Source organism: Topomyia yanbarensis, chromosome 3, assembly GCF_030247195.1.
Source record: "Topomyia yanbarensis strain Yona2022 chromosome 3, ASM3024719v1, whole genome shotgun sequence".
Taxonomy (NCBI): domain Eukaryota; kingdom Metazoa; phylum Arthropoda; class Insecta; order Diptera; family Culicidae; genus Topomyia; species Topomyia yanbarensis.
This window is the reverse complement of record NC_080672.1, coordinates 256,516,895-256,539,626: the sequence shown is the minus strand read 5'-3', so window position 1 is coordinate 256,539,626 and position 22,732 is coordinate 256,516,895. Positions and strand designations below refer to the sequence as shown.

Here is a 22,732-nt window from a genome sequence, read left to right as displayed (position 1 = left end):
TTACATATTAGGTGTACACTGCAGGAAAGTTATCGTGAATGAAAAGGAATGTTTCGTTGTTTTAATAAATATTTCTATATAGTACGATTACGTTGGTCACACGAATTCATTTTCTTTCATTGAACAAAAGCTCTCGTATTTATTTACATATTATTTATTCATCCGATCTTTTAGGACCGATGTTGTCGATTTTTTTTAATTAAAAAGGTGAGTGGCGTAGTACTTCTTAGTATTTCTGCGCAAACGAGGGCTAGAAAGCCCTTAAAGGATCTCATCCTCATGATTCTCTACACACTTACCGCACCGGGCCTTATTGCTGTCATGACCCATTTGCTTGTGTTTAGACGCGCGCTACAAACAGCCGACTTCTCGGCTGTCCCGTGAAACGTTACCCGATACAAGGGGCACACAATATTGACCCTTCCTATGCAATTTCCATTAAAATCTCACTGGAGAAAGTGACCCCTTCACACCACGCATGATCGACTCTAATTGATAGCCACACCGTCGATCTCAACTATATGAACGGGTATGTAGACGCGATAAGCCTTCATAAAAAACTTAACTTTCGTGAACTTTCACTGCTGAATATTTATGAGTCAGCCTTTCTTAGAAATATTTAGAAAGCCTAGCGGAAGATCAGATATGGTCCGATCCAGTTCAATGTGTATGATTTTGGAAAGAAAAACGGAGTCTTCGATAATGATTTGTTCGACATTTATTGCACCATAAGCTGGGTTTTTTCAGAAAAATTCTTTTATGCGCGAGCCTAGAGCCCGGTGCAAGGTGAAAACTTAAAGAATGGAGAGAAAATAATTACGGGATATATAAATAAATGAAAGACGAATCAGGGGATAGTAGAGCAAAAAGGTGGTTGCCTACCCTTACTCGATATATAGCTGGATGCTATAGATTTTCTTAGTAACTGGCTCAAAGAAAGTGGAAAAACATTTATCAGCAACTGATTATTAACAGCATCAACAGAATCCGACCCTAACATAGTGACAGAACTTAGCTAGCGCCGGATTGGCGCAGGCTCCAAAAACAGTGACAAAAATTGTAATCCTGAGCAAACCCCTAGTCAAACGTGATGTCCTGCAAAAAAGGAGTTCATTTTAAGCTAATGAATGAATAATGAAATCGAAACATTTGGTTTGGCTTAGCAAGATGCACCATGCTATATTTCTCCTTAGTGGAGAACAATTTTGGTAAAAGTGTAGGTGATGGACCTGGATAGAGGCGACATTCATACGCCTATGTCCCATTTTCAGCTTTAGTAAATTTTCCAACTCGCTAATTCTCGGTTGAATAGCATAACATTTGAAGTAGGGGAATTATGGGAAAAACCGACACTGTTGGTAAAACCGACACTCCACAACTTTCCCTAGGAATCAAATTTGTATTCATTTCATAATGACACTTTATTATTAGTACGATTATGTGGAGTATTTGAAGACAAATTGGATTTACCTTAGTACGCCGAATGTCATAAAAATAAACAAAACATACGACAGCTGCTCATGCTCGTCTGAATGTAATATTTTGCTTTTTGAAAAAAATGTTCGTTTTTAAGGTAAACCGACACGCTATTAAGATGGTTGTGTTAAATTGCGATTCATTACAAAAGGCTGGGGATCTTTGTAACACTTCAATTACACTATTAGTACACTATAGCAATAGCAGAAATACACAGAAATACTTTTATTTTGCTTATTTCTTATAAGTTTCTTTAAAATCAATAATTGGATTTTTTGCTTATCAGATTCTATCGAAGCTTTTGCTATTTCTGAAAAATGCTCATCAAACCGAATTTCTAGTGTTCTGTTGGCTTGTCATAGACGAACTTTATCACAATGAGACAATGATCTTTTGTATACCCCGGTAGATCGTTGATGATCAGAGTCCCGAAAAATTAAAGTCTGGAAAAGTAGTTTTACTAAGAATTGTGTGTCACTTATAAGCGAATGAATCCTATTAGCAGAATGTAGAACGCTTGCAAATCTTCTCTTACGTAATAAAATGACACTGAAGGTTGCAATGGTGTGGGTAAGGATTATTTGGAAATATCCATACCAAGAAATGATCCTATAGTATAAAATACTCTTGTTTATGGCACTACGCTTTCGAGCTCTCTTCCCCTCACCACATGATGAAGCTACAAAAAGCACATGTTTGCATCACACATACTCACACTTTATTACTCACGCATATATCACATTTTTAATAAAAAAGTGTAGAGACAATAAATTAAAGGGGGTGTCGATCTTACCCATATGGAGTGTCGGTTTTACCCGCAGTGCCTAGAAGAAGTCACTATGTTTTCCAAGTTTTGCAACCATATAATTTTGAATGAAATTAATTTTTTGAAGCGAAGACAAAATTAAGTCTTGTTAAGAATTGTCTTAAGAAGAATTCTGCATAGAAATCATAATTTTATTGGTTTTGTGGCAACCCAGAAAACGTGTTGAGCTTGGGGTGTCGGTTTTAACCATAATTCCCCTAATCTACCGCTGTTGCGAACCGCGGCAACTCATAATGGCAAGAATAACAGAAACGATTCCGTTGGTCTTGAAACAATGCGACTGTTAGTTGTGCCATTATAGTTTTCGATCTAGGCACGTTTCGTATTCACTATTTGTCAACCCCAACTCGCTTTAAGTTGTTTAATCAACGCATCAACGATACGTTCGGCAACGGAAAATGGGGGAAGAAAGAAGCACCCAAAATCAATGGTTGCTATAATGTGAGGAAGCCACCATCCGACACATGGCGTTTCGCTTTTCCTCGCTTTCCGGCCAACTCCACTGCTCCTCCCACTAGCCACTGTTCCCATAGTCAGTCGGCAGAGACTTGTAAAACACAAACAACCGCACCGTGCCGCGCAACTCTTGTTGCAATGGGGATAGCGTACGGGGAAAATTTATTTCTCACGTAGTCGAAAGTAGTGGTGGCAATAGTGTTGTCTTCAAATCTTGGGAAAATTGTCCTATCCCGTCATTACCGTTGTTTCCACCACTGCAGTGGCGGAAGGCCCACCAAGGGGGTATCTTCGATGATGGGAAGATGATGATGATGATGCTCTGAAATGACGTACGGGAAGTGCTAATTGAAGTAATCTTGCTGGCTTCTCTGTGCCGACCGACAGTTACGCGAACAAAATAAGAACAACTGCATCCGGGGGGTATTTCCGGCCATGGTGATGTTTTATTGTATTTTAATTGAAACTGTAGTGTTTTTTTAATTTGGAAATCTACATTTGTTGTTGCACAAAACATTTACTGGTAAACAAATAAAATTTATCTGTGTCCCGAATGCTGTTGCCTACATTGATTAGCCAGTTTCAGATTTTCGTAATTTTCTGCAACGCTTCACGAACTATTTCCACTAAGGAGAAAACCTGCTGTCATCGTCTACTAATCTATTTCCAGTTTCCTATCACGAAACGAGGGACCCAATAATCCCACATTTAATGAACAGGAAATCTATTATTAATTTCGAAACTACCTTACTCTGCGCAGCATCGCGTGTATGTTTACACAGTTTTAGGTACGAAAAACACTCAGAGGTCGACCGTCATGCGGATTGCTGAATGATTTGTTTGTTGATTCATTTCCACAACACATCATCATTCGCCGCCACCACCGCAACCGTTCCATTTTTACAGCTAAAAAATATAAGCGTCTATATGTGCGTCCGGTTTTTCGAGTTCTCACCCCACCTCTCCGCTTCTGGCATGTCATTCCGCTGTAGTGTCGGCTAAGCCATACCAAAACAAGACGAAATGATCACTTTTGGTTCCCTTTTATCGGCGGATGTTGTTTGAAATAGCAGAATGGTGGCTGATGGTAGTCAGTCGGTCCAACGTCCGTCAGTCTGTTGCGAGTAACGACAAAACACATCGGGTGTGTTTGCTATGATGGCGAATTTGCCGTGCGTCTACGAAGGAAAACCAAGCGGCGCTTCCTACATGATCGTCGGCGGCGAAGCAATGCCGTGCCTATTGGCGTACCTTTGGATCGATTTCTCTTCTAGAGTGGGTGATTTCAGGGGGTAGGAACGGAAATTAGATCATTTTCAATTGGAGCCGTGAGTAATCAATTTGGCGAAATTGAAAGCTTAAATCGGAGTGAGCAAGGCGAAAGTGTAGATTGTATTACCATTTTCTAATGGCAAAAACGGTATGTTTTGATGATGATATGTTTGCTACCAACACGAAAGAATAAATAAATAGGCTTTCGACACATCACATTTAAAGTTAGCTAGGGTTAGCACAGATATTTTCGTAAACTCGTGAACTTGCGCAGCAAGTGTATTTCTGAGGCAATACCTTTTGTTATCAAGGAGCAGTGAGGTTTTATTTATTTCTGTCGATTTTCTTATCGATTATTCATTTACGACACGGCCAACAGTTATTTTTATCAACCGTGGAGCGGAAGTAAAAAGACATATATGACATGTCCGATGAATGTGTTGAATCTGAATACTGCGTACTAGTGCACTACACATCATTAGTTTATTATCTCACCGTAAACTGCTCGAACATATATTTGGAAACAATTAATCCAATGTGTCATAATATGACGCTAGGAGAGGGCAAGATATGACTAATTGAGACGAGTTGGAGGACAAGGGCATTTTTGCGGTTTTTAATTGACATTTCATGGTGGAAATGAATAGAGAATCAGTTATAAATCAGTTCATTTTCCTTTAAAAAAACAAAGGGTTGTGCACAGGACACGACCACGGTGACATTAAAAATGTAGCATTTTTCAAGACCGTGTAATAGAATTCGCGAATGAATTTTACCTATCAGGGCAGGAGACTACACAGTCAAAAAGGGCAAGTTGCTGGCTAACGGGGGGCTATTTGCCAACTCGGATGCGCTAACTGCCCTTCAATTTGCCAGCAAATTGCTGACAATTAGGGGGTTATTTCAAATGCAACATTTGGGCGATTTGCCGCCGTCATGTTTTTGCCACCCAATCGCCCACGGAACGTGCCATTTAATCGCCCTTAATTGCCCAATATGAAAATTAAAAATATTACTTATTTTCGGATTCATTATCTACTCACATATACTTACCAGTATACTAGGTAATCACCACCAACTTATAGGAAGAATCAAAGGTGAAATTGGTATTGCACACCAAAACTTATCACAATCTGACGTTCATTAAGACTTTAGGTCAGAGATCTTGTTCTACTATACTTACACACGATTCCACAATTTTCTACATTCGTTGGCCAAATTAAGTGCACTAGACAAACAAAATACAAGTGAGAACACACCAATTGTTCAAAAAACAATTTTAGGCTTAAACCAAACATGAACCGCCATGTTTGAAAAACGCAAAAAACAAGTCCATATCAGCCGCCAGAAAATTTGTCTAAGTATTGAAATTGCCTTTAAATCGCATACACAAATTGCATTTGTTCCTAGGGGCAATTAGCATAGGCGAGTTGAGTCAAACGTCAAACTTTTTAAGTCGTCTGAACATGTTCGTCCGCATTTTTTGACAGGGTATATAGTCAGAGACTAATCGAGACTACCAATTCACGAAGAAGCTGTGACAATTATGTGGTACACTGTGTACTAGATCTTCTGGAGTAGTAGAAGAAGCACGGCCCCTTCAGTTCTGCCAATCTTGCCGAACTAATCTAGTGTTTTCTTTTTCTATCAGGTTTGGTAGCAGTTATTTATTGATCGTTGCTAGGATCATCACTGCATGCTTCTAACAATTTTATGTGCGAAAATGTGTGGTGATTTTTTCTTTTTGTAACATAATCGAAAGTGAAAGACAGCGACCGGTGTAGAGGATATGCTTGTTTGTAATTTTAAGATTTGAGACAGTAAAACGTAGTTCATATGCATCATAAAAGCTGACACTATGAGACAAGTCCATCACAACATAAGTTTTAAAAACGAATATGCGTCAGAACTTTCGGAACGTAATGACATGGGACGTAAGATATGGTACCGAATTTTGTCGTAGCATGTTACTAGATAATTGTAAAATCCTTGTAAAATTTATTTCCAAAAATATCTAGAAACAAATATTGTCTAGTGGGTATTCCTGAACATTAACTTGGGGATGAGTTTAGGAATTTTAACCGTACATCGTTTATGTTGTATGTGATTCGTAGTCGGAAACGTTGGTCACTGTTAGAGGTAGCTACCACACAAAACCGTCATTTCAAACAAACAGGCCATCCTCTTTACTCCATTTTAGAGTTTTAAAGACTGGAAATTCGCGCTCGCAAAATCGTGCTTCATTAAATATCAATTGAATTTCAGAACTTGCTTATTAGCTTCTAACAACTTCTCAGCAAAAAAAATATTTTTCTGTGATGTAGAATAAACAACCGATAGCCTGTCAGAAAAATAAAGAAGCAAAGCATACCTTGATTACAATCGTGTTTTCTATTTGACATTTCGAGGGACCTTCTAGTACTACATGAGTTAGTACCTCTTGAGCCACGGGAAACTCGCGAGTCCACCGTCTCAGTTAGTCTCTGATATAGCCTTCAGTAATAACATACTACGTCACATTCTAGCTTACTGTCCTGCTCCCATAAATAAATTTGCTGTAACTCTCCCCGATAATACATAATTTTTTGATGGTTTTTAGCAGTGACAAAATTCGAAAAAAATTGTATAACACAGTGCTTTCTGCTATACTTATAAACTAACCAAATATTTCAATTAATCTTTCAATTATCTTATGGTATTAATAGATTAAAATAAGCAACTATGTGAAAAAAATCTACTTGCTATTAAACGATCAACTGAAAAAAATATTGAGCTCCAGATCCATCCAGCCATTTTAAAATTAAACCGGATCCCGTTTGAAACTAAAACAATGAAATTAGTGCATGTTATGCATATTTTCTAGAGGTGAATGAAATGAAAAATAATAAAAAATCCATTACTTACAAGAATTATCAACATTATTTTCGTTATTCTCATCACAAAGCCCACCTACAAAAGTTTTTTTAAAGCCAAAAAAATTTGGGCACTAGAGGGTTAATTTAAAATACGTAAATAAATTTATCCCGATTTGCAGACTCACAAACAGCACACACGTCGTATTATGCAGTGTTAGACTTGGACTCAATCCAAACCCACCCTACCAACCTTCCCTTTCCACCCGCATTGCTAATCATTGTGTGTACACGACTCGAACCTATCGCATTTCCATTTTCGTGTATGCAAAGTTTCTTTTCATACAGCAAGAAAATCGGTGCAAGTTGTACACGGTTCAACTGTGTGCGGGTTGCAGAAATGCCATAGCGTCTACCGCTTATTGTACTGTCCGGACTCCGGACGATATATGTAGTTATGATGTTGCTCGTTTGGAATGCAAGCAACGACTGACTCAAACAGACACGCGGTAATTCTATTTTTTCTCGTGGCATTTGATTGAGTTACTAGGTGCTTCCTATTGAGCTCTACCCGGAATATAGTGACTCATACATATGAGTTTTCACTTGTCCGATATCTATTCATTTTTACTGGGTTTTCAATAGTGTACTATTAAAATACATAAACTATATAGAAATAGAACATGACTCCACTAAATTTCGGATTGTTTGATAATGAAAAGATGAAAATCCATCCATAAATAACAAAGATAATAGCGTTCAAAATAGAGACATAAAAACGTGATAACGTTTGATGTTAGATTTTAGAATGACACCCAGCCTCAGATAGTGCAGTAAGATATTTTCAATGTCAAAAGTTCCAAGCAAAACAGAATCTCCTGTTAGTCGTCTCCTTTTCACCTACTCCAATTAGCACTGGCACTCATATTATGGGGAACCGTCAGATTCATCAGTATTTGTTGACGGAAAATCTATCTTCTTAAAACGCACACTTCTGTGATAGTCCCATTGAGTGTGAAAATGGCAGTAGCTGTTTATGAACGTTGTTGTTAATAAACAACATAGGCATTAAGGTGTTAATATTAGGTTGTCATCAATCTGTCACTTTACATGCTATCACAGATAATTGAATTACTCCCCCTCTCGCGATGCAACTCTACATCGTTTGTTTCTACCCTGATGGTCAGTGGTTCAATTGTTCGCCCGTGGCACGCAAACCGCTTATACACATCCGCGACGCTGTCTGGCAATACCGGAAACACAAGTGGCGAGAATCCTGCCCCCACGCAAACAAACACTGATACAACGAAATCTGTTCCAGAGACAGAACGGAAGGAGAAGCAACAAAGATACACGCTGCAGTAACCCCAGCTCCACTCCATTCCGGATCGGTTTTGGGCGACCACCGCACTGCCTGTGAGCTAATAAAATTAAGCAATTAGGGAAACAGGAAATCTAATTTAAATACGGCGCGGATCAACCGTATAAACAAAACACACAGACCGATAATAAGTAGTAGATATTAATAATCCCCTCGGCGTTCGTGCACAAGAAATTTGTTTCAGTTTCGTTGGTGATCTGAGAATCGATCTTGCGCACGGCATCTGAGAAGGCCATGAAGGAATGGAAAACAGATCTAATCGGTACATGCTAACAAACCCTGCAGCCGACAGACACCCTTGTACGAATAGAGACAGCATGTTGCATCCGATTTTATCTGTCTACTGTCTCGTCGTATGCCAACCGAGAACAGACAGATGATCACCTTTAATAGCACTATTGCATTTGATTTATATGCGGTATTTTAATAGGTTTCCGTCTTTACTTCTTCGCTGAATCGGAACCAACGAAGCAAGCGATGACACACAAATCAGATGCTACTGGACGTCACATTTTCATTGATTCTTTAACACACAAAGAATCTAGTAGTCGGAAATAGTACACTTCCTTCGATTAACAAAATTACGTCCTATTTCCCGTGGAGATTCCCAAGCGGATGGCACAAGAATGTCTTATTTAATCCGGTCCGGTACGGGTCCAAATGAATTGTTAACATCCCTTCTGAGTATGCCTTCCAGGAAAATAATTAAAGTGCTTATAAATTAGAAAATAAACATACCTACTACCGGCACAGAGAACCATGCTGGATTTCCTTATTAACTACTGTAATACCGGCTGCCATTGAGCTTTACTTTTCCATTTCCTTTGACCGCATTGACTGTCTTCGTTTCCGCTCTCTATGTGATCGTGTCGTGTTTACGTCTTCTCCCCTTGCAGCACAGTTCGATCCCACAGCGTGTGCTGGCGGGATGTGTAGGCTATTGTGTACATATGTACACAATTTTCATTACGCACGATTATTTAGCTGTACGTACGTAAACCGCACAGCAGGACTTATTAGGCTTAATAGCCGACAAAAATGTGGTCAAATTTTCATTGAATCTGGTTGATGATGTAGCTCTTGTTCAACATTTGGTCGATATTGTTGCAATCTAGCCCATTGTTCACCGGTTGGGATTATTTACGCTTGGCCACAGAAATGAATGGACATTCAGCGCTCTTTATATAGAGGTATAGTACAGACAGAAAGACGGACAGAACAGAAGACAGCGGTTTTACTGTGCTTCCCTTGCTTAGACTGGGTGGCAATGGATTTCCCTTATTGAAATGGTGTTGACGTGTTGTGTTGGTCTACGGTCGGGAAAAATTGAGGGTGGTGCATCACGGATTTCTGGTTTCCAGCGAACTCATGGACAGTTTTGACAACGACACGACTAGACACTCGCATTCTGAAACTGTATCGCAAATATGACTACCCCTCAGTGACTCAGGTAACTGGAAATGTCAAATTTGATGTTTACTTAAAAAATGCACCAAACTAGCAGCACTTATGAATCTGTTGTTATATTTTTCTAATAACTGTAACCACCGGTTACGCATGGGAAAATATTGTTGAAAATAAACTGGCTGGAACCTTCGATTCTTTGAAATAGTATTTTTCGTAAATACTACTCTTAAACTAGGAAATGCTAAAGGTGGCAACGGCAAGTTTTCTTTGAATAAATCCAATGTAAACGTATCACGTCGTTAGTTTACATACTCTACTATTAGGTAAGAAACCAATCTTCCAGCAGAAATTCAAAACATAGCCGAGCAAAGCCACCGAAGTAAAACTAATCCGATGCTTCCGAATGGACCGACCACTAGCAGCGGAAGCGAAACAGTAGATAATATCAGAAAAACTATACAATACATGTATCAAATATACCCGGACGGATCAAAAAAGGAGATCCTGTGGGTTAGGTCTTAGTAGGATGCATTCTACACAAACGAAACGGATTTCTTCCGACCGCTGCTGATGTTTCATTACCTGAACATTCCCGAGCAGCACCGCTTGTTAATTAGCGGTTTCTACAACAAAACTTGTTGAAAAGAAACCTACATAAACTATTATTCAACTGATTTAGCAACTGAAAAAGCGCACCAGCAAAAGTTTATGGTTATGCAACAAAGCGCGGCCATCACATGTTGCAAATGTTGCTTGGGTTGAACAGCTGATCTTGGATGATATGATAGTGTGGCGGAGCTCGTGTAAGTTTTTTTAATTGTAATGTTCCATTGATTAACCATTATGTGTATTTATTAGATTGTATTGGGCAATGCCATCGTGAGCGCTGTGAAAAAATTGCCATCTACGGTTCTATCCGGATTAAAGCTGATGCAGTTTGTGGTACTTTTTGGTGACAAGCAATACCTGAAATAGTATCAGGAACCGTCCACAAAATAATTTGATGAAATATATTCATTTCAAGTGTCACCAAGGGTTCCGATGCGATCAATATTACCATTTCCTGATTTTTAATAATTCAATTATCGGTAGTTTGTGGGAGAAAAATCTCTGATGCTGCAATTTGTTTATTTTTATCTACAAATATTTGATTTCATTTCCTGATTAGATCTCTAATATTGAGTTGGAATACTATGTGATATCTAGGTTCACTGTACAAAACCTTCATTGGTCAACTCTCATTGATTTTTACAATTCAACAAACGATGAAAACTGAAATACATTTTCCAGCGTTAACTCTCCACCCAATTATTATTCTATTAACCCCAGATCTGCTTCGTTAAGTTTTACGTACACGTTAGCCATTTGATCATATTATAGTACTATATTTTCTTCGCACGTTTAAGATACTTTTTGGATATTTTTTCTCTCAATGGTCGGTTTCTCGCTGGTGACTGATACGGGATGGAACTTTTCCAGTTCGATGTCCATGTGGAAAGTTAATCGACTTCGTTGTGAATAGTAGGAATAGATAAGTTATTTGTAATACAAAAAAAATTGGAGAGCATTAATTTTCTTAATGTTACCGAATTCTTCGGTGCGATATGAATTTGAACAAATTTTGGTTGTTTATTCATCATCCATTTCATCAGGATACTCAGCGGAATCACCGACTTTTGATGCATATCTCGTGCCTAGGATTTTCTCTATCATACGCATGCTCGTCAGGATTACCAACGTAGTACTTCAACACCGTCATGTGCACGATATTGTAATGTGACTTTTTACAGTGACCACTGGATATGTTAGAATCTCAGTAGAATTGATTCCAAATCCAAATAAAATTCAAAATTATGTGCACATATCTCTCAGTTTCATACTTTACATATGTTTTTCTACCATTTAATTCCACTATGTTTTTGTTCAACACATAGTGGAATTAAATGGTAAAAAACTAAAGTATGTTCATTCCGCTAAGACCGCCGTTCGCGTATAGATTGTCTCAGTTTCATATTTGACAAAATAAATTCAATAATCGATTGCTTCAATGTTCGATCTCCTTGGTAGATGGTTTCAGCGTTCTATCGCGCCCATTTGACTTCTGAAAGAGATTCTGTTATCAGAACTTTACCGGTGTATCTCTCCCATCATACACTCACCCTACTTTATCAGATCGATTATCACCAGCACCAGATAAGTAACGGTCCAGTAAAAGATATCTCATGAACGGTCGGCGTGTTTTGTTTATGATACCACAACCGATCATGCTGCTGCAGGTTCGCCTTGCTCGTCGCACCAGAAATACCGGAATTGAATACTGTATACCGGATCCTACGTAGCACTCAGTGAAGTCGACCAGCGAAATGACACTCTCAGTAATGAAAAATCGCGATCATCAATAGAATTACTAGCAGTGGAAAAAAAACTAGCGCAATAAGAAATTGTACGAATAATATTCAGCTCAGTCGTTTCGAAGAACAGCCTCTGCAAATTTTTTCATTTGTTTGTTTATTTTTGTACAATGGTATCGAAGGAAACAAACCAGTGTTGCTCGAGAAATAAACTTTTAATGAATACCGAGGGGTTAGTCAATGTGCGAGTGACTGGCCGGAAATTACTCGAACACTTTTTCTTCACAAAATTTCATGTAGTTGCTGGTCGTGTCGTTGGTTTTGATATCTAAGGCCTTTAATCTTTAAGCGGTATTCACTAAAATTCACTGTGTTAGGCAAATAAGTGTCGTTCCACGAAAGTGTCATGCATGTATGAGGTAACATCAGTTTTCATGCTGGAGTCGAGATTTTCAGAAAAATCACGAATAAAAAATTAAACAACAATCAGCACAAATTCAGGTTCGGAACAATGTATCTTTGCATTAATATTCCCATCTTAAATTCTCAACTTTCTAAGAAGTAACGGGAATTCGGTGAAGGTTAGCCTAAACCTATTGTTGTAATATTATTTACAAACAATGCACAGTGGGAAAAAATGGACCCAAAACGCGACTTTTTTTGAAAAGGCTGGATGTCGTTTACCAGGTAAGGTTTTTATTATGTAAAAAGGGCTGAAAAATTGATTGCTAGTATTTACAACGACCGCACGGTACGCTTCCATGCCCGTTTTGCCCCAATTCTCCTTTTCGTTTAAGTTTATTTTCAAAACTGAATATATAACTCGAAAGAAAGTTGGAAACGGCTGACACAAATTGATATTTCTTATGTGAAAAAGTCCAGAAAATCGATTGAAGACATTTAGAATTATCTCACGAAACGTATACACCCATTTTACCCCAATTCTCCGCAAAACTAAAGTTTGAAGTTAATCCTGGCTTTATATTTCGGTAAAAGGCTATATGCGGCTCATCAAAAGTGATGATTCTTATGTATAAAAATCCAGGTTATCGTTTGAATATAGTTAGACTGGTCGCCCGAAACGTATGTACCCGTTTTACTCCAATTCTTCCCATAACTCAAGTATAAAGTCAAACCAGGCTCTACATTTCAGAAAGAGGCTGAATGCGGTTGATCAAAAGTAGTATTTCTAATGCAAAAAATTCTGGGAAATCGATTGAAGATAGTTAGAATGGCCGCACGAAACATGTGTACCCGTTTTACCCCAAATCTTCCCATATCTCAAGTGGAAAGTTAAACCTGACCGTGCTTCTCGAAAAGAGGCTGAAGGTGGCTGATGAAAAGTAGTAATTCTTATATAGAAAAATTCGGGCAATCGGTGGAAGATAGTTGGAATGGCCGCACGAAACGTTTGTATCCGTTTTACCCCAATTATTTACATAATACAAGCTTGGTGATACACCTTACTCAATATTTCAGAAAGAAGCAGAAAGCGGTTAATCAAAACTAATTTGTTTATGCCTAATAATCCAGGAAATTGATTGAAGGTAGTTCGCATGACTGGACAAAACACGTGTATCCGTTTTACCCCAACTTCTTCCCATAGCTCAAGTGTGAGGTTAAACCTGGCTGTACTTCTCGGAAAGAGGCTGAAGGCGGCTGATGAAAAATAGTAATTCTTGTGTACAAAACTCCGGGAAATCGATTCGAGATAGTTAGAATAACCGCACGAAACGTGTATATCCGTTTTACCCCAATTCTTCCCATAGCTCAAGTGTGAGGTTAAACCTAGCTCTGCTTCTCCGAATGAAGCTGAATGCGGCTGATGAAACGTACATGTAATTCCTATGCAAAAATTTCCAGGAAATCGAATGAAAATAGAATGACCGTACGAAACGTGTATACCTGTTTTACCCCAATTCTTCACATAATGTATGTGTGAAGTTATACCTTACTCATTATTTCAGCAAGAGGCTGTAAGCGGCTCACCAAAGTAGTTTCTCTTGTGTAAATCAGCTCAGGGAATCGATTGAAGATACTTGGAATGACCGCACGAAACGTGTTGACCCGTTTTACCCCAATTCTGTCCCTTACACTTGTGTGTGATTATACTTACCCGACATTTCAGAAACAGGCTGAAATCGGCTGATAGAATGTAATTTTTTATGTTAAATACTTCAGGGAATCAATTGAAGGTAGCTAGAATATCCGCACGAAACATGTGTATCCGTTTTACCCTAAGTTCCTCTGATAACTCAAATATGAAGTTAAACCTGGCTGTACCTCTCCGAAAGAGGCTGACTGCAACTGATGAAAAATAGTAATTCTTATGAACAAAAAATTCGCGTTCAGCCTGTTTTTGAAATGATGAGTAAGGTATAACTTCACACATACATTACGTGAAGAATTGGGGTAAAACGGTATACACGTTTCGTGCGGTCATACTAGCTATCTTCAATCGATTCCCCGGAATTTTGTACCTAAGAATAACTACTTTTCATCAGCCGCATTCAGTCTCTTCCCGAGAGGCACAGCCAGGTTTAACTTCACATGTGAGCTATAGGAGAAATTTGGGGTAAAACGGGTACACATATTTTGTCCAGTCATTCGAACTATCTTCAATCAATTCCCTGGACTATTTAACATAAAAAAGTTACTTTTAATCAGCCGGTTTCAGCCTGTTTCGGAAATAACGAGTAAGACATTACTTCACACATACATTATGTGAATAATTGGGGTAAAACGGATACAAACGTTTCGTGCGGCCATTCCAATTATCTTCAACCGATTCCCCGGATTTTTCTATATAAGAATTACTACTTTTCATCAGCCACCTTCAGCCTCTTTTCGAGAAGCACAGTCAGGTTTAACCTCACACTTGAGCTATGGGAAGAAGTTGGGGTAAAACGGATACACGTGTTTTGTCCGGTCATTTAAACTATCTTCAATCGATTTCCTGGATTATTTGGCATAAAAAAATTAGTTTTGATTAACCGCTTTCTGCTTCTTTCTGAAATATTGAGTAAGGTGTATCACCAAGCTTGAATTATGTAAATAATTGGGGTAAAACGGATACAAACGTTTCGTGCTGCCATTCCAACTATCTTCAACCGATTACCCGAATTTTTCTATATAAGAATTACTACTTTTCATCAGCCACCTTCAGCCTATTTTCGAGAAGCACAGTCAGGTTTAACTTTCCACTTGAGATATGGGAAGATTTGGGGTAAAATGGGTACACATGTTTCGTGCGGCCATTCTATCTATCTTCAATCGATTTCCCAGAATGTGTTGCATAAGTAATACTACTTTTGATCAACCGCATTCAGCCTCTTTCTGAAATGTAGAGCCTGGTTTGACTTTATACTTGAGTTATGGAAAGAATTGGGGTAAAACGGGTACATACGTTTCGGGCGACCAGTCTAAATATATTCAAACGATAACCCGGATTTTTATATATAAGAATCATCACTTTTGATCAACCGCATATAGCCTTTTACCCAAATATAAAGCCAGGATTAACTACAAACTTTAGTTTTGCGGAGAATTGGGGTAAAATGGGTGTATACGTTTCGTGAGATGATTCTAAATGTCTTCAATCGATTTTCTGGACTTTTTTACATAAGAAATATCAATTTTTGTCAGCCCTTTTCAACTTTCTTCCGAGTTATATATTCAGTTTTGAAAATAAACTTAAACGAAAAGGAGAATTGGGGTAAAACGGACATGATAGCGTACTGTACGGTCATTTTAAATACCAGAAATCGACTCCCCAGACATTTTTACATAAGAAGTATTCATTATTGATTACAACACTTAGCCTTCTATCAAGCTATTGAGTAAAGTCGCGTTTTTGATACTTTTTTCCCACTGTACAATGGTACTCATTGGGATTGGTACCACATACTTGATCTTACCTGAAGTACGTATATGTTTCATTCCAGGACATATCTTAAGACAACTGATCTTTTGTTCATTAATCAATAATATCGCTAATATTCTTTGTTTTACATTTCTTATAAAAGAAATGTATAGAATTCGCTCAAACTTTCAAGATTTTTTCCGAGGCCCGGAGGGCCGAGTCTTATATACCAATCGACTCAGCTCGACGATTTGGGACAATGTCTGTGTGTGTGTGTGTGTGTGTGTGTGTGTGTGTGTCTGTGTGTGTGTATGTAACGGACAAATTCTCATTCGTGTTTCTCAGCAATGGCTGAACCGATCTTATCCAAACCAATTTTAAATGAAAGAACTAAAAAACAGTATGAACGCTATTAATTTGTTTTTGATTCTGATGTTTAGTTTTTAAGATATGAATGTTTGAATGCGTAAAAATGGCGTTTTTTGCAGTTTTTTTAAATTATCTGCCGGAATTGACAATACAGTTTACCAATTTATATGTTTTTAGACAGCTTTAACGAATACCTTTCAAGCTATAGATTGTTGAAATCGGACTATTATCAAAAGAGATATTTAACATTAAATGCGGACGAAAGATTTCTATCATTTCCCATTGCCAGAAATATGACCAAAAACATGTAATCTATTATTAACGCCAAAACGGCTTATTTTAGGTCAATTGTATCTGCAGTGAATTTAATGGAGATAATATGCCCTTTCTTTTGGTATTGTGCTTTTGCTAATTAATCCCCCTATGAGTGAGATATTTTCACAAATTTTCTTGGAAGTGATTATATCGAAATGATGCCTTCAGCAAATTTGTAGCTATTACTTTTGCGAATAACTTTACTAAAGACTTCAAATATCTATTTTGAATACTTTAAAAGTTATGGCTTGTTGTTTGTGGATTACTCTTCGTCGCCTATTTATTGTTCAATATAGTAATAATCCATTGAAATAAGCCAAACATTATTTCGATAAATCGAATTTTGTATTTCATTTTTCTATCTACAACCGCTAGAAATAATCACCGAACATTTCCAAGTTGTCTGGAAGGAACTTGATAACTTATCAGTGAAAAAATGTTCATTTGTGCGAACCTTCTGACTGCAATTTTTCTAACTTATGACCATCGGATCGATCTGAAACCTTTCGGAAAATGAAAAGCGAAATAAATAACTCCAAGCAACGGCGTAGCCAAGAGAAGGTTTTGGGGTTTAACATCATACAGCCCCCCCCCCCACCACACCAAAAAAAAAAATTGGATTGGAGTTGAAAATTTATTGATGCTGACTGATTTAATTCAATATTACAACAACAATTATCTGATCCGTAGATTGATAACCTGGTGTTGTAAACATCATGAGGACTTTTGATAAATTGTCGGAATGGGGTCCTGATATGTAACTGATCTATTGATCTTGATTTCACAGTTGTCTAATAGCATCAATATCAAATTCCTGCCTGAAAACATTCCAATAGAAAATTCCAGAGTTCTGTAATCAATCATAATCCTCAGATTTATTTTCAAATTTTCAGCTTTTTTCCTACGCAATATTACGAAAGCTTATTAAACAATTTTTCCTAATAAGTTTGTGAAAATTATAAACTATTTGAATTTTTTTAATAGTTTTTTTTTTATTCAACCGTGATTTTTTAATAAATAGTGACCATCGCTTCACAACGTAGTCTATTTTTCATGGCTTGCGGTGAGCACGATCTCTCGAATTGCTGAACTGAAAATTATGGAATAGAAATTAATTTTTAGTATTCTTTACAGACCCGCTGGTGCCCTAAGACGATTTCGCTAGATTTTTAGAGCACTGTGCACTAGACTGCCCAGAAAAATGATGAATTTTTGAAAACTCCGGCCCACCCCTGAGTCGATTCCTAGTCCCACCAGGAGTACTTGTACCAAATTTGAAGCAAATCGGACAAGTCTAACTACCGGACCAACGTGCCTGAAGTTTATATTGGATTTTTCAACAATTTACATGAAGAAAACTCACTAGCTCGTATTTTCGCCGCTAGGGGACACTGTATACATCGTATTATCACTGTAAGTGAAAATAAGAAAGATATTTTAATTATCTACAACTTAGTCGAAGACTGCTAGTAAATCCGGCTATGTTAAAAGAAGTTATTAAACTTTTAACGAAGTGATGTCTGAGTCAGTTTTGCATGGGGCCTAGCAGTGCATGGTTGTGTATCAGCACTCGAGTCCCGCGAACTATATATTTTTGTGAAATAATGGTTAGATTTAGCCGAATAGTATGTTTACAAGAATTATAGTAAATAATACGAGTTATGTTTTGGTTAGAAAATTTTAGTTCCATCTGTGACCGCATAGAGGGCGCCACTACTAACTTTTCATAGAAGAGAGATAGAGTATCAAGATGTTCAGAAGAAATACTGAAAAATGCCTGTTCTATAACTTTGTAGAAGACACCAAATTTCTATCTCTCTCCGTTGAAAAGTTAGTGTTGGCGCCCTCTATGCGGTAACAGGTGGAACTAAAATTTTCTAATTAAAGCATGACTCGTAATATTTACTATAATTCTTCTGAACATACCATTGAGCTAAACCTAACGATTATTTCACAAAAATGTTTAGTTCGTGTGAATCGAGTACTGATACACAACTATGCGCTATTAGGCCCCATGCAAAACTGACTCAGACATCACTTCGTTAAAAGTTTAATAACTTCTTTTAACAAAGTCGGATTTACTTGCAGTCTTCGACTAAGTTGTAGACAATTCAATTATTCTTCTTATTTTCACTTACAGTGATAATACGATGCATACAGTGCCACCTAGCGGCGAAAATGCGTGCTGATGGGTTTTCTCCATGTAAATTATTGAAAATTCCCATACAAACTTCAGGCCCGTTGGTCCGGTAGTTAGACTTGTCCGATTTGCTTCAAATTTGGTGCAAGTACTCCTGGTGGGACTAGGAATCGACGCAGAGGTGGGCCGATAGGGGCCATTTTTTTCCTGTCACCCTACTGTGCACCCAGTGCATTAACGCAAGTGACGGAAGGTTATCGAAAAGTTTCGTGAAAATGAAAATTCCAGTAATGATGATGATTTTCCCAAACGGTTCGTTTTCGTGAGGTTTTTATTTGTTCTTTTGCATTAGGATTAGCGATAATAATTCAAATCAAGAATACTACTGGGAAGTCACCTTTAGAAAAAGTCGATGTCGAAGTAAAATTTGAAACTATGCACGCATGTACTTCAGAGATAGCGTGATATCAGGAGCTGCGATTTCATTTCAACGCTTTTTTTGTGAAAAGGGCGATACTTACAAATGTAAACATAGGGCTTTTTTCTTACATGCGAATGAGGGCTTTGAAACGCAACAAATTAACCTAAAAATTTGGATTCTACGATACTGCTTTCTTAAACTACAGCAAAAAGTATAACAGGCGAAACTGTAGTTTTGTTTGTTTATTTAAAGTTTCGCCCTCCACGCTCCATGCAAACAAACAGGGCGATACTTTTTTTGCTAGCAGTTTAGAGGCGAAACTGTTATTTTCGTATTTTTTTAGGATTATCAAACTGATACCAGCTGTAAATAGTAACAATGATCTCTATTGAAAAAAGCCGGACGAAATCGGTGGTGTAAAACGGTAGTTATTGTAAAAAAACGTAAGGGCGATACTTCAATGCTGATAGATGGGACCGAAAAAGTAAACAATCGCCAAAGGGGCGATACTATCATTTTGTCAATTTCAATAGCAAAAACTAATTTTAATTTAATAATTTCAAATACTTTATAAAGTTTTGGGTTTCGATCACTGAATCATGCAATCTAGGATGCAAAAAAATACAATAGTTCTTAAATAGAAAATAAAACCAAGTCTGGAAATATACACTGTTGATTTTCTTTGAATGGTATCACTGCTAGTATCGCCCTTTTCAAGAAAAAGCGTTGATTTCTTAGTTCTCAGTCGCGTTGGAAATTTGAGTAAAATATAAACTTCAAATCGATTAAAAAAAAAAATGTTTTTTTTTGTTTCAGTACAATATATAACCCCTTTAGGAAAATTCAGTTTTCCCACCACAATATAGATATTTTATTAACAGAGCATTAACAATAATTCGTTGGTATGTCTATTTTAAGGGCCATTTTTTCGCTTTCCCATTGATTTGGTTTGAGATTTCTAGCACTGATGTTGTCCTATGCTGATTTGAGCGATTCTCTGAGTCCTGCCACTATCCCATGTAGTATGTGTTATCAAAAACATCGCGAAGCATCAAGTTCTAAATGCTCTCAAACGATATAATATCCGAAGAGTGATAAGAGTTATAAGAAATGTCTCATCACACTGTTAGGTGGATTAAACACGTTTTTTAAATTACCCTGGCTATATCGAACTGTTCGTTTAATTTGCTTTAGCACCCTCCAATATGGTTGCCATAATTATTCAGAGCAAAAGAATTGTCGCCAGTTGTACCCCCGTTTGATTACTTCTATATTGTGCGTAAGTAAAGAACCACAGCTCCTACTTCGGAGCAATAACGTGGTGATTAACTCTAATTGATTTGTTCATGAGGTGAAACATTTACTGAATGTGAAAATAGTACTTGATCCATTTGGTCAATCATGCAAGGAATTTAGAATTGACATCGTCTTGAAGTTGGACCAAACAAGCTTTTCTACGCGGATCCTGGTCACGTCACTACCATCAAAGCTCAGACCACGCTTTGTATGTATTAAGCCCAGATCACAACGTGCCTGTACTATAAATGGACGGTACTCAGAGAAAACCTTGCTCAGCTGCTTCTGAGATTGCTTCATTAACAGCAATCGAAACTAACACACAGTTTCAACCGTCTGTTAAACAATCAACGCATACTGAGCAAAATATTGGCGAAATTTCATTGCCCACGGAAGGAATTGAACCAGCAAAAATGATTCTAAATTGGCAAAAATTAAAGGATTCTAATTAAATCTGGCCCATCTTGTGCACAATAGTGCCCGTTAGGGATTTGGAAAAGTGGAAAATATAACTCGAAATAGTTATTTATAAAAATATTTAGGGAATTCAATATTTAATTTTGCTGTTCTGAGTCTTTATCGCTGCCTATATTTTTCAATTCTTCGGCTTTGAACAAATTTTAAACGGTCCAAAATAGGATGTGCACACTATTGAGCTAAACCTTACCATTATTTCACAAAATTGTATAGTTCGTGGGAATCGAGTACTGATGCACAACCATGCACTGCTAAGCGCCATGCAAAACCGACTCGTTAAAAGTTTAATAATATCTTTTAACGACGCTGGATTGATTAGCAGTGTTCGACCAAGTTGTAGACAGTTAAATTATTTTTCTAATTTTCACTTACAGTGATAATACGATGCATACAGTGCCACCTAGCGTCGAAAATACTAGCTAGTGGGTTTTCTCCAAGTAAATTGCCGAAAAATCCCATTCAAACTTCAATCACGTTGGTCCGGTAGGTAAACTTGTCCGATTTGCTTCAAATTTGGTACAAGTACTGCTAATAGGACTAGGAGTCGACTCAAGGGTTACCTGATAGGGGTTTTTTTTCTTGTCACTCTAGTCCCCACCCGTGGGGATACATGAACTATTTGACATACATTTGTAAAATACTAATAATTATGATCACACCTTACTTTTCATTGTCAGTGGTATTACATATGGTAAAGTATTATTTGTTCTTTCAAATTCATGCACGGAGAATACTGCATTTATAAAGGCCTAAAAATGATTGCAAGTAACAAAAAAATTGTTCATGTCCCCTTCCCATCTATTGTACTAACGGGGTCATCTGCTTGGAGACGCCAGTGGACTTTATTGTCGGCGTGGTAATTAATAAATGAAGCTGTAATTTCGTTTCCTCATTCAATCTTAAACACAGAGTCAAGGACAGAACATGATTCGTAAAATACGTTTCAAAGAATCAAAAATTCCGATTTTTATACTGATTTTTTTAATCCGACTCTTCTTACAAAAGGAGGGTCCCTGCCCGATTTTTATAATTGAAGTTTATATCCGGTTTTTGATATTCTAATACATTTGAAGCAGGTTTTACGAAGCATATTCTGTCCTTGCGACTTTTATTTGCGGTCACTAAACTGTGTATTAGATCAAGGAAATAGCAATGAATAAATATTTTCTGATATTCGAAGCAATCGCAATTATATGATCCTTGAATAGTACAGCCCAAACGGCGGGCCACAGCCTTGTTCAACTAACGAATTGGATTCGCTACACTGAGAGAATTTCTAAGAATTAGTTTCGTCTGTATCGATTTTGTTGGCTATTTTCGGCAAATTTGAGACTAAGAGAAACGAAAGCAATGAAATTGAAAGACGGATAGGTATTCTAGAGCGAATCAGTTATAAACTTAGAACGGAAAACTAGAACTAGGCAGGCTCATATGGGCATGATCGAAAGGAAATGTGCAGAATTTTTTTGCCTTCTGCAGAGTAGGAGTTGGGCGTTTCACCCAAGTCTACCACATGGTCTATGGTAGAACATAACTCATCATCATGTTTTACCGCCGACGCCGGCAAAGTTTATAACTGATTCGCTCTAGAATACCTATCCGTCTTTTAATTTCATTGCTTTCGTTTCTCTTAGTCTCAAATTTGCCGAAAATTGACAACAAAATCGATACACTAGAACCTTGCGGCAATTAAAACATAGTAACATATGAACTAGTTGGTAAAAAAGTAGATAAAAATTCAATTTCTGCTAGCTGAGCTGTGTCATTAATTGCTATCAGCCATCCGTGTGTGCGGAACGAAAAAATCAACAAGTAGTTCAATCACAATAGG

At 37.6% G+C, this 22,732-nt stretch overlaps 2 protein-coding genes across 3 annotated transcripts in view; one reads left to right on the top strand and one right to left on the bottom strand.

Annotated features, from left to right (window-relative positions):
* The window catches only part of LOC131694292 (ETS homologous factor), a 38,312-nt gene that overhangs the window by 10,585 nt on the left and 4,995 nt on the right, over window positions 1-22,732 (top strand). The window lies entirely within an intron of this gene.
* Window positions 18,788-22,732, bottom strand: part of LOC131694290 (negative elongation factor E) — a 315,399-nt gene continuing 311,454 nt past the window's right edge. For both annotated transcript variants that reach the window (XM_058982902.1, XM_058982900.1), the window contains exon 6: window positions 18,788-18,798. The gene's annotated coding sequence lies outside the window, so the exon portion shown is untranslated. The remainder of the gene's footprint in view (window positions 18,799-22,732) is intronic.